Genomic DNA, 12,149 nt, shown 5'->3' with positions numbered 1-12,149 from the left:
ATTCTTTTTTTCCCCCCTCTTGTCAAGATTATGAGTTTTCTTGACCTTGGCAAGTAATTTCATAACATATTTCCTGTGCTATTTTATGGAAGAATGCAAATAATTCTCTGATGAAAGTAATATTTTGCTTTGAATTGTGTGAGGCAGGTCTCATTAAAACAACTGCAGGTTGGCGTTGTTTTTAGAAGGCAGTAGATTTGTTTTCTGAATCAGTTCTGATTTTGAGTTTTAAATACTGAATTTTCATACTTTCCTAAATTTCCTTTGAGGTCACTGTCATCACGGACATGAAGTCAGTGTCTTAGCCACAGTCTCTCGTGTGGTACTGTCATCCTCAATTTCATATTTGCATCCATCACAGAAATATTTTTACTACTGTTGCTGCTTCCTAATGCTTAAGAGATTTTCCACCCACTGTTTTTTTTTTTTTAAATCCCTTATTCCGTCTCTCCAGTGGATTGAGTTACATTTAAATTAGATGTTCTTAAAGAACAGTCAGTAGATTTCAAAAAGAAATCTGCTAAATTGGTGTAATCCAGGGGTTAGTTTTATATCCCTTATTTCAAGCCTACAGAGGTATTTATGCTATAGAAAGAGGGAGGGGTTCAATTGTTTTGGATAAGCAGATTTTCTGTATGTTTAATGCTGCCTTGAAAGTCTCTATACACAAATCTTTGTGCACACGTCTCAGCAGCATTTTCAGCTAAAACTTGAGAAGACAAATACAGGGTCAAAGGGTATGAATTTTTTTTAAAATAAATTTATTTATTTATTTATTTTTGGCTGCGTTGGGTCTTTGTTGCTGCGTGTGGGCTCTTCTCTAGCTGTGTTGAGCGGGGGCTACTCTTCGTTGCGGTGCGCGGGCCTCCCACTGCAGTGGCCTCCCGCGTTGCGGAGCACGGGCTCTGGGCGTGCGGGCTTCAGCAGCTGTGGCTCACGGGCTCTAGAGCGCAGGCTCAGTAGCTGTGGCGCACGGCCTTAGTTGCTCCGCGGCATGTGGGATCTTCCCAGACCAGGGATCAAACCTGTGTCCCCCACATGGGCAGGCGGATTCTTAACCACTGCACCACCAGGGAAGCCCAAAGGGTATGAATGTTTTAAAGCTCAATACATATTGCCAAATTACCTCCAGAAGGTAGTGCCCATTTTCAGTCTCTTTATTGGCAATTCTCTTGAAGGGTTTCCGTCTTGTTCTGTCAGCCTCCAGGCCCGTGAAGACATTTCCCACGGGACAGTCTTCAGATATGTCAATGGAATAAGATCCATCTCAAGATATCTGTCAACAGCCTCCCTGGGCCCATCTCAGACCATCTGTCAGTGGCAACTCTAATATATTTTTGGAAGATGCTGGTGCAGTATTGAATCAGGTTTTCCAATCAGTGAGGTTGCAGAATTGAACTGTGTTAATGGCGTGTGACAATCTTAGTCCAATATCCAGAGACTCCTAGAAGGAATGTTTCCTTGTAAATTTAAGGGCAGCTGCAAGAGAGGGAATGTGGATTACCTTTCACGTGAATTCTGTAGCGCTCGCACCATCCCAACCACGTTGTAAACCTGGCAGCGAGACTTGATTGCCAAGCCTCAGCTTCAGGCAAGACTGGGGAGAAAAACACTACTTTGATTCAGGGCTGCAGTACTTAGAAAGGCACAGCGATGCCGTCTGACTCTCACACATGCAACTGGTTCCCTGAGTGGGTTTGTATTCCATGCCACCAAAGACACGTAAGTGTGATAACGTACGTGCCCCCAGGAGATAGAATCAGCTTTCTTGCAGTGTATGAAATGGTCTGTAAATTGGAAAGCACTATACGTACACGAGTTTATTACATTTGTCATTGTATTGTTACTAGCTCTGAACTGACTCTGAGATGTGGAATTGAAAGCATCTAGAATCTATCCATTGTATTTTAGACACCCAAAATTGTAAGTCCCTTCCCTAAACCCTCCTTGGACACTTGAACTCTAAAGAATCATGGAGCGCAAATCAGCATTTAGTTTCAAGAGGCTAGTATAAATTTCAAGCGTTCAGACGGCCAGAGCTGCCTCTGCCCTCAAATGGATGATGTGTTCTCTTTTCTCTGTACCACTGGCTGAGTCACTCTTTGAAGTGTCACAGAGTCCCCAGATATCCAGTCTGTTCCTCAGCTCCCTGGACCATATCGTCCCCTTGGCATCTAGTATGAATGAAACAAACCACCAAAGCCAGAGCAGATAGAAACCACAAGGAACACATAAGAGACAGAGCCCGGGGCCACCACCTTGCCAACGAGGCAGACTGGAAAGGCAGGCCTGACCTGAATGGTTTCTCACTATAAGTACCTTTAAGAAGAATGGGCTGTACTCAGCCACCCTCAGACAATCTCAAAGCATCTTATCTGTTCCTCCTGTATGTGGCTTGTCAAGGATAAGAATGGCCTGATTTCTTTCTGTCATTACAAGGCCACCAAAATGGGGATTAAAACAGCTAAGATTTTTAAAGTACTTTTACCTGTTATTTCATATGGTCATTCCAATAATTCTACACGCCAGGACTTTTTATGTCTTTCAGAGAAAATGAAACTGAAGCCCAGAGAGGTTATATCTCACCTGAGGCTACACAGGAAAGAAGTGGCAAAGCGAGGACATGAACCCCAAACTGCCTGACTTTAAGGTCTCTGTTCCCTCCATTATCGCATAGTGGAGTCCTGGGTTGGGATATTCTTTCTGGTTTGGCTTCTGAGATAACCTCGTCCCAGCAGATCCACAATCTTCCATCTCTGCCTCAGAGCTGCTATTGAGCTGTTGAGGGAAACGAAGTGGGTAGAAGGTGAGAGATCCAGTCGGAACGAAAACTTAAGAAAATTACTTAAGTGAAAAATTACTATTACAAGGCATGATATAAATTTGCTTATAACTTTGTGCAATTTTTGTGTTAATTTTTCTATGTAAATGAACCCATTCTACGCTACATCAACATACATACTTTACCTGTGTCTTCCTACAAATTTTTGTTTAGTCTCACACTCCTAGTACCTGGGAGCCCTGGCCATCTGTGTTACACCTAGAACTTAGAATTGCCTTTCATTTTCCTTCAGTCCTGAATCGGTGTGGAACTCAGGGACAGTGCAGATAAGAGTGTATGATTGTGGCAGACACAGGCTGCCCAGTTAGGGTCCCATTTCCAAGTCCTCTCTGCTTTGAGCTGGGCTCAAGAGACTGGGAGGCAGTGAAGAAGCAGGAGTGTTCCTTCTAGCTCCCTCTCTTCCCTTCCACCTGGATGCAGAGAACTTTGGGGCTGAAGGGCAGTGATTCTCAAACTTGAACATGCATCAGGATCAACTGGAAGGCTGTTAAAACACAGACTGCTGGGCCCCATCCTTAGAGTTCTTATTCAGCAGACCTGGTTGGGATCTGAGAATATGCAAGTCTTATAAGTCCCAAATGTTGCTGATGCTGCCAGTCTGGGGACCATGCATTGGAAACCATTGCCCTAGAGCAACACCCTAGTGCAATCCTGATTGCACTTTATACTCCTCTGAGAGGTATTTTAAACATTTTGATGCCCAAGCTGCTATTTAAACCAATAAAATCAGAGTCTTCTGGGGTGGGGGGCGCATGTATCAGCATTTTTGAAGCTCATCAGGTAATTAAAAAGTGCAGTGAAAAGTTGAAAACTGTTGCCTTAAAGTGGAGCCTTACGATGGAAAGAACATGGGTTCTTAAATCACTAAGTGTAGGAAAGCAGTCTGTCAGTGAGAAGTATCCACTTTAGATTGTTATATGAACAAGAAATAAACTTTATTATGTTAGGCCGCTGAAATTCTGGAGATGATTTGCTATTGTAACCAGCATTATCCTAACTAATACAATAATGGTAACTATTAAGAACAAGTTTTCAGAAATTCTCTTTTTACCTCCTGCCTTCTTCTCCTCTGATAAGGAAAGAATCTATCTGATTGGTTCCAAGACACTCATCGGCTCACATTTTCTAAAGGTGACATTTCAGTGGGAATAAGGTTCCAGCACATGTAACATAGTAGGCTCTTTTTCTCGCTCTTCCTTGCAGCCAGGATGGCAGGGCAGCCCTACATTCCCCTCTCCCCACCCCTCTACTTTCTCTCTGCTTGGACACACAGTCATCCTTTCCACCTGGAAGCAGATTCAGAGTTCTTGACTCGGCCTGACAGGTGTTAAAGTAGCCAGGTGAAGCCCAAGATTGAGTCGCTCATGCTAAGCCCCACGTCAGCGAACCAAAACTTAACTGAGTTTCGAGGCTCCGTTCTCCCAGAAAAGGAAGACTGAGGTCAACCAATCAGGGCTTTCCCGCTCAACACAAGTTACCTGACACAAGTTACCTTCTCCGAGGCTTCCTTTTGCTCCATGTAAGGAAAGCAACCCTGCTTTAACCAATCAGTAAATGCCCAGTGTAACTTCCTTGCCCCTGCTCACTTTGGTCTATAAAAAATCTCTTGCCTGGTATAATGCATTGGAGCACCTTTCCAGCTGCTAGATTGGATGCTGACCAATTCCTGAATGACTGACTAAAGCCAATAAGATCTTTAAAATTTACTCAGTTGAATTTTGTTGACATAGGAATTGGGCAGAAACTGGGCAAATATTCTGGGCAAAGGTGACACAATGCTCTTTTCCTTTTCTGATGTATGTCAAAAATCAAAACCAAACCAAACCACAACGACAAAACACCTGATTCAACACATGTCAACAAGTGCCAGAGACTATCCAAACTGAGAATATCTGAGAATTGGGATTGAACAATGAGGAGAAAGAACATGAGTTCCATCCTTGCTTCCTGACTTTGCACTAGGGCTTGGGACCAAAGCTCTCTCTAAAAATAAAGTGCTTCTTATTGCCTGCATGGGGCACTGCAGAGAATGGGGTCGATAGGCCAAGACAGGATACAGGTGATTCTGGGTCCCCCTGGCCAAACATCTTTGTATACCATCCCTGAGCTAAAAAGATGGTGTAATTGAGATGGTAACATAAACACTTAAAAGGTATGGTGACCAATGAAACGGCATGGATGACTTTTTGAGAATTCAACCCATATCTGCCTTCACTTTAAAGCAGGTCCAGCAATCACTTGAATAATAAACTGGACAGATTTTTTGCCCATAGAAACATCAAGTGTTACATGGAAAGGAATGGAAAGGTTAATGGCTCTACAAACATATTTTGCAGCTTCTGCCTTCTCATGATAAATGTGAAGGGACAAATACCCTCAGGTGAGAATTTCTTTCCCGGCTGAAGGGCTGTGATCTGCCCCCACTCCCCGCCTCGCAGCTCTCATTCTTGGCGCCTCCTCTCTACTTCCCCTAGTGGGAGAGAGACAACTCTTTCAGCTGCAACCAACAAAATCCAGCCCGACACAGTAGGAGCCCAAAGAAAATTTACTGAATCACGTAATCGAGAGGCTGGAAACAGAACTTGCTTCAGAGATAGACTGATTCCGGGGCTCCAGCACTGTCCTCAAGGTCCAGCGTCTCCTTCTTTTCCCGAGTTGATAGTATTTCCAGACATGCGCTCGCTACAGGGAGGAAGATGCTTACCAGGTGTTCAATCTCACACCTCTCATTCAAGCCCAGCGAGGATAGACCGAGAATCTCCTTCCCAGAATTCCCAGGGAAAGTCTCGTTGCCTCTCTAATTGGCGCTAATTAAGTCATATGATTATCAATGAGCCAATCATTGGCAGCCAAGGAAATACAATGCTCTGATTGGCTTAGGCCTAAATCACAGGCTCTATTCCTGACCCCAGGGTCTAATCCTTCTAGAATCACTTGATTGAAAAGGGAAGGGGCTGGTGAAGTTGTCAAAAGAAGGAGTGGATTCTGAGTGTCCAGAAAGCCACAGATGCCCGCCACTGGTGCCCCTAACTTCCCAAGTCAGCTCCAGAAAATTCTTTAACTGTTTCCTCCAAGAGGAGCTCGGCAGGCACGTCTAACTTCTTATACAGCTTTTCCAACTAGTGGCGATAAGAGGGGCGATAGAAGGGGGAAGTTGGAGACAAGAATAAGCCTAAAAAGGGAGCAGAACCCTGGGGCAAAGATCTCCTGGGAAGTAAAAGGCTGCTGGAATGAGAGCTGTGTTGCCTGATCTGAATGTCATTACCCCGGCAAAGTAGCCCGCGGCACAGGCACTGGATACTAAGTGTTGGAGATATTCTCTTTCCGAGGAGACTCACCAGGCGGATGCTTCTTCCCCTGGTAGCTCCGGGCCACTTCTCTTTCTCCACTCTCTTAACGCACACATAGATCCTTTTATGACGCTCCATGGAAACCAGAGATGGAATAAATCAAAAGTGGTCAGAGGAACCATTGTTCTCACTTGTAAAATAACTGAACCCTTGTTAATTTGTTGCCAGCCTTACATTTCTCCCGAGAGCTCCCCATTGGATGGAGGCTGTAAACAGGAAACTTGAAACCCTCAGTCATCCTTTGTATTACTTATTGTTTGTGGGCAGCTGCAAGGGATTCGCCATCACAGAGCTTGTGAATCCTAGTGGGGAGATGAGCCGTATATATTTCTAAGACAGAATACCCGGAGGAGAAACTTCATTTCTTCAAAAACAAAGTCGAAATGCGGCTCAGGGATGAGGAAAGAAGCATTTTTTAACAGGTGACAGGTTTGCCAGAATGGTAAAGTAACTCTTGGTTTTACTTGGTGTACAATCAGCAGCCCCCCCACACTGTGGCCAGAAGAAAATATAAAAATTCCTTCTTCTCCTGCAGTACAGCTGAAGATGGACTACAGCTATTGAGAATACTGAAGTGTTGGGGTAATAGAAGGACAAGGCAGAACTACTCCTGTCCGTGCTGAAGAGAACCCTTATTGCAAAGATGGTGCCTAGTGAGGGTTAGGAACTAGGGTCCTGGTGCCAGACTGTCTGGGTGTGAATCATAGCTCTCATACTCACTAGCTATGGGACTTTGGAGAAATCACTTAGCCCTTTTCTCCCTCAATTTCCTCATCTGTAACATGGGAATAATAATAGTATCTACCACATTGGGTTATTGTGACTATTAAATAAGTTATTATATGTAAAATACTTAGGAAAAAGACCAGCTCAGTGTAAGTATTTGTATGTATTAGCTGTCGTTATGACTAACCACAGAAATAAACGTGGCAGCTTAACAGAACATTAATTTATTATTGTATTTTCTATATTTCTTTATGCAGGGCACAGGGCAACCTCTGTGTGGCAGCCAAGGGCTGACCTCAGCACGAGGGCAATTCCTTATTAAGTCTGCATTTCTCTGGGAGTCTGGGCGCCGTGGTCAGAGTGGGCGCCTGTGTGTCCAGCCTCAGGCCGGTCTAAGAACCCAGTATCCTCGCCTCATTCTCTGTACTTGGATCTGACTCTTACCAGGATGATTAACGACTGAACTTTCTCTGAAACTCTTCCCACAGAGGTATGAGCTCAACCTTTAACCTCAGAAGTTTCTTCGTGGCTGAACACAATGGTCAACTATCAGTATCGTTCTCAAATTCTGGAACTTTTCAGTATAGATCCCCAAATCTGAGTTATTTTCCCTCCTCTGGAATGTAAACCCCGTGAGACTGGGGACCTGACTGGTGTTTGTTCACCAGTGCACCTCTGTCTAGAATCAGGTCGGCACTGGATTTGTTTATTGAGTGAATAAATGGATGTGACTGGATGGAATCAGCCTTGACTTCTACTTCACACAGAATATCAGCCTCACAGCCCAGGTTGGGTTTTGCCCAGTTCCGTTTTCTCAGCCGTGACTAGTGCGTGAGGGAGCTCAGACCTGAGGGTGCTTTCTGCAGCCTTCTTGGGTCTCCACTCTGTAATTCCCAGTAGCTAGCCACTCCTCACCCCCTCATATGCCCAGAAAAACAAATTAAAGTGTAGTCTAAATCTCTTCAGGAGGGAAGAAAGGTTTTCTTCAAATAAAAAACAAAATCAAGCAATATTGCCTGTGAAACAGGCAATTTACCAAATGAAACATTTCTCATAGTAGGGACCAAATGGATTACTGGGTACCTTCAATAAAAATCAAGGTGTTATCTTCCAGGTTATTTGATTCTGTGGGGTCTCTGTACCTTTCATTGCCTTGAGCTGTCTTACAGCTTTGTAAGTGGTAGCTGATCAGTACCAATGCAAATAATTCTTTTCTGTAGACATATGTAAGAGGTTTCTCTTGCTCCGTAGCAGACTACCACAAATTTGACAACTTGCTGTAACATAAATTTATTATCTTGTATTTTCTGTGGGTCAGGAGTCCAGGCGTGTTAGCTGGGTCTTCTGCCCAAGGTCACAGCAGGCTGACATCAAGGTCGTGACCTGGTCTCTTCTGGGGCTTGGGTTCCTCTTCCAAGGTTCCTGGTGGCTGCCAGAATTCATCTTGCAGTTACACATCTGCGGTCCTGCTTTCTTGCTGGCTGTCAGTTCTCAGATTCTAGAGGCTGCCTGCCATTTCCTGTCATGTGCCCTCCACTGCTTGGCAGTTTGCCTCTCAAAGGCCAGCAGAATCTTCATGCTTCAAATCTCTTCCTTCAGGAAGGGTCTGGTATCTTTTAAGGGTTCACTTGATTAGATCAGACCCACTCAGGCTAATCTCCTTTTTGATTAAATCAGAGTCCCAAAGTTTTAATTACACCTGCAAAAATCCCTTGACTTCACCTTTGTCATCTAATGTAACCTAATCATGAGAAGAAAGCCGTCATATTCACAGTCCTGCCCATACTCAAGGGGAGGGGATTATATAGGATGTATACACCAGGGGGCAGACAGCTCAAAATTCTTCCTACCGCAACATGCAAATAGATTTTAAAAATTGCCCCTACCACCCTCCGTAGAGCCAGTTTTGCATCTATTAAACAGATTTATATCAACCTCTACATGTATGTATCTGCTTTTTGAATTCTGCCTTGAACTCATTGTATCATCTTACTGGTTCCTTAATTAATGAATGAGTCGAATAAAATCTTTGACATGTGTTCATTTTATATTTGTATGAGTCATGAGTTTAAAAATATTATACTTTAACATCACCTTTATAGTAATAATTATCTCATAGTTTCTCTTAAAACAGTGGATGTGTTGTTTACTTTTACATGCATAACTAAAGGGTTCTTTCCCTTTTCCAGAAATTACCCCAAAGAAGTATTCAGATTGTACCTCTTGACACCTGATACTATTTGCTGCTTTGAAAGGATGGTGTTTCTAGATTTTACTGATCTCACTTGAAGTGGCTTAATCCTGGCACCTAGTAACACCAGTACTATCTCTTTAGCATTAAAAAGGGCAAACAACAGCCCCACCTTAGCACTTTTAGGTTAACTTCCTCGTTATGTACAAAAAATATCAAAGGGCCCTGCTGACATTTTCTCCTGGAATCTTGGGCTTCTAGGATTTTGCTATTGGGGTGGGCAGAGGGTTTTCTCCCCTCTGTGTTCAAAATGATGCACTTTTCTCATCCCTAGCAGTGATTAGTAATCTGTACTTAGCATGATGCCTGATACAAAGTAAGTGTTCGGTAAACGACAGCCCTCTGCTTCCTTTCCAGCCACTCGGTGAAGAGTGAAGAGAGAAAAGACATGGGATCCCTGCCTTATCCTGGGCTCAAGCTCCTTGAAGGCAGGGCACGTCTTTCACAAGTGAGTATGGCTCATAGCCCACTCCTGCTTGTTTTCCTAAGCAAAGCAAAATCTTGCTCTGCCAGAGAAACAAACGAAAGCATCGTACCAGTTAAATAATATGTAATAGCTGTATCAGTATCCTGTCTTCTCCCAGTCAGCTAACTTTGTAATGTGTAAATGCTTATCGGACATACAAAATCAAACTACGTAAACTGTTGTAAAGTGGAAGGAATGATTCCGATCAGTCTGGCAGAGTACAAGGCCACGGGAATTGTATTTTGCTTCCCTTTCTGCAGTTGAGGTAGGAGATAGATGGGCTCTTGGTCTGGACAGCTGCTGTTTGTCCAGTGGAGTAAAATTGAAACTCTGTGCTCACCCAGACACTCCAAGGACAAAGCTAGTGTCAGAAACTGAGCTCTGCTCAAGTAAATAGATAAGGGGTCCACTCCTTAAGTCAGGGAAAACTTCCCTGTCTGCACATGCGCGGGAAGGCTCTTGGGCGTCTAAAAGGGAGGGCACCCCATAATACCTATGGACATGCACCCACAGGCCTCTGTGGTGGGATCCATCTTAGCAAAAAGTTGTGCACGCATCTTGGGGAGGGTCCTAGGACCAGTCAGGTGTAAAAAAAAAAAAAGAAACAAGATAATCTGCCAAAGGTAAAGAAAGACCCGGAAGGACTGTCCTGTATAAGTGATTTAAATCACCTCTTTACTGCACTCCTCATTCAGGAGCCCACACTCCACTCTGGGTGTGTATTTCTGCCCTGCTTCTGACTTAAATAAATAAACTGCTTCCCTGTGTGCTCTCCCATATGTTGTGCTGTGTCTCTAATAATAAACTTTGTATCTGGTTTGTGTTTCTTTCCTCCTTGAAACATTTTTGCTTTCAAAGGGGGTAAGAATCAGGGAATTTTGCTTCTAGCCTCTAGCCCCTGCTGGACTGGCGTCTAAGTTCAGTCCCTGGGCAGCGAAATAAGATCCTGCTCAAGACTACTGCCCCTCCAAGAACACAGTCAGGAGCCAGGCTGACATTCTGGACAATCATAGCAAAATGATTTTCCTGTCCAAGTTTAAAAGGCATCCATCCAGTGTTTATAACTGGTCCCCCCAGTCCACCCCTCATGCTACCTCCCTCTCAAGTTCCCTCTGCCTTCAAAAGCAAAGGCTGTACCACCATAGCTTTTGCCTCCAGAGTCGTTAGCATATATTGAGTCTGTTTCAGTAAGGTGTGTTCTGAAGAGACAGAAAATCCACATGACTGTCTTTATCCATTTTTCATTACTACATGGTAAGGATGACACAACAAGCTAATTTAGAAAAAGCATTAAAGAGGGGGCTTAAGATGGGGAGAGGAAGTGTAGCTTGCAATGTACAACTTGAAAAGGCATTCAAGTGTGAGCAATGCAAATCTTTGAAATTGCTTCCGGATCCACTGTTATAGGTTACATTGTCAGCTACCTGTATTGATTATTATTTTGTAATTTATTTGTTAGAATTTCTGCTAATGGACACTTCTGAATCATCTTCTGCATTTAATGTACCTAATACCCATTGATCAGGTCATTGGCTTATTGGTTATCTACTTTGCTGCTAAACGATTCTCAATGATTGCTTTTTTCATTACACATTTTTATTCCTGGAGCAGCTTCTACTGTGTCCCATTACACTAATGGAAATTTTTTTTTTTTTTTTTTTGGCGGTATGCAGGCCTCTCACTGTTGTGGCCTTTCCGGCTGCAGAGCACAGGCTCCGGATGCACAGGCCCAGCGGCCGTGGCTCACGGGCCCAGCCGCTCCGCGGCATGTGGGATCCTCCCGGACTGGGGCACAAACCCGTGTCCCCTGCATCGGCAGGCAGACTCTCAACCACTGTGCCACCAGGGAAGCCCTAATGGAAATTATTGATATGGAAATTATTAGGCACTGAGCTTACGAATTCTATGATACACAATAACATTCCATTTCTTCAAATAGTAGAATTGTTCCTGTATAATTAGCAGTAAATATTGACATGTCAGTGAAATTAATTTATTTACTATAAAGCAAAAGAACAAGAAACATCTTTAGAAAGGAGAGGAAACACCAAATATTTTGCATTACTATGCATACTTTGGTAAAAATAAATATGGCAAGTTCGGTGTTTATGTTTAACACTTTGTGTTGAAAATTCTTTAACATCCCTAGTTAAACACAAGAATATTTTTGGTTATAGTTGCTGTAAACACGCCCATGTTACAGATAGAAAAGTTAGCCTCAGAGTCGCCAATATCTGCATTGTTTTGTCCAATATGGTAGCCACTAGCCACATGTGGCTGTTGAACTCTTGAAATATGGCTAGCCCAGGGCTTCCCTGGTGGCGCAGTGGTTGAGAGTCCACCTGCCGATGCAGGGGACACGGGTTCGTGCCCCGGTCCGGGAAGATCCCACATGCCGCAGAGCGGCTGGGCCCGTGAGCCATGGCCACTGAGCCTGCGCATCCAGAGCCTGTGCTCCGCAACGGGAGAGGCCACAGCAGTGAGAGGCCCGCGTACCGAAAAAAATATATATAT

The 12,149-nt window shown here is 43.8% G+C and overlaps 2 long non-coding RNA genes across 2 annotated transcripts in view; one reads left to right on the top strand and one right to left on the bottom strand.

The window, feature by feature from the left end:
- LOC113624819 (uncharacterized) overlaps positions 1–11,155 on the top strand; it is a 40,392-nt gene extending 29,237 nt beyond the window's left edge. The window contains exons 6-8 of the long non-coding RNA XR_003434465.1: positions 2,549–2,650; positions 7,176–7,408; positions 9,527–11,155. This is a non-coding gene — a long non-coding RNA (uncharacterized LOC113624819). The remainder of the gene's footprint in view (positions 1–2,548; positions 2,651–7,175; positions 7,409–9,526) is intronic.
- LOC113624817 (uncharacterized) lies at positions 1,027–6,419 on the bottom strand. Its single transcript, XR_003434464.1, has 3 exons — positions 6,181–6,419; positions 2,587–2,778; positions 1,027–1,479 (listed from the first exon to the last, which is right to left on the bottom strand). It is a non-coding gene; the product is annotated as an uncharacterized LOC113624817 (long non-coding RNA).
- Positions 11,156–12,149: the final 994 nt, after the last annotated feature.

This window comes from Aethalodelphis obliquidens, unplaced genomic scaffold (assembly GCF_003676395.1).
Source record: "Aethalodelphis obliquidens isolate GAN/ISIS:26980383/991018 unplaced genomic scaffold, ASM367639v1 scaffold14, whole genome shotgun sequence".
Lineage (NCBI taxonomy): Eukaryota > Metazoa > Chordata > Mammalia > Artiodactyla > Delphinidae > Aethalodelphis > Aethalodelphis obliquidens.
The sequence above is the reverse complement of the archived record's forward strand: the minus strand, read 5'-3'. Positions and strand labels throughout refer to the sequence as shown.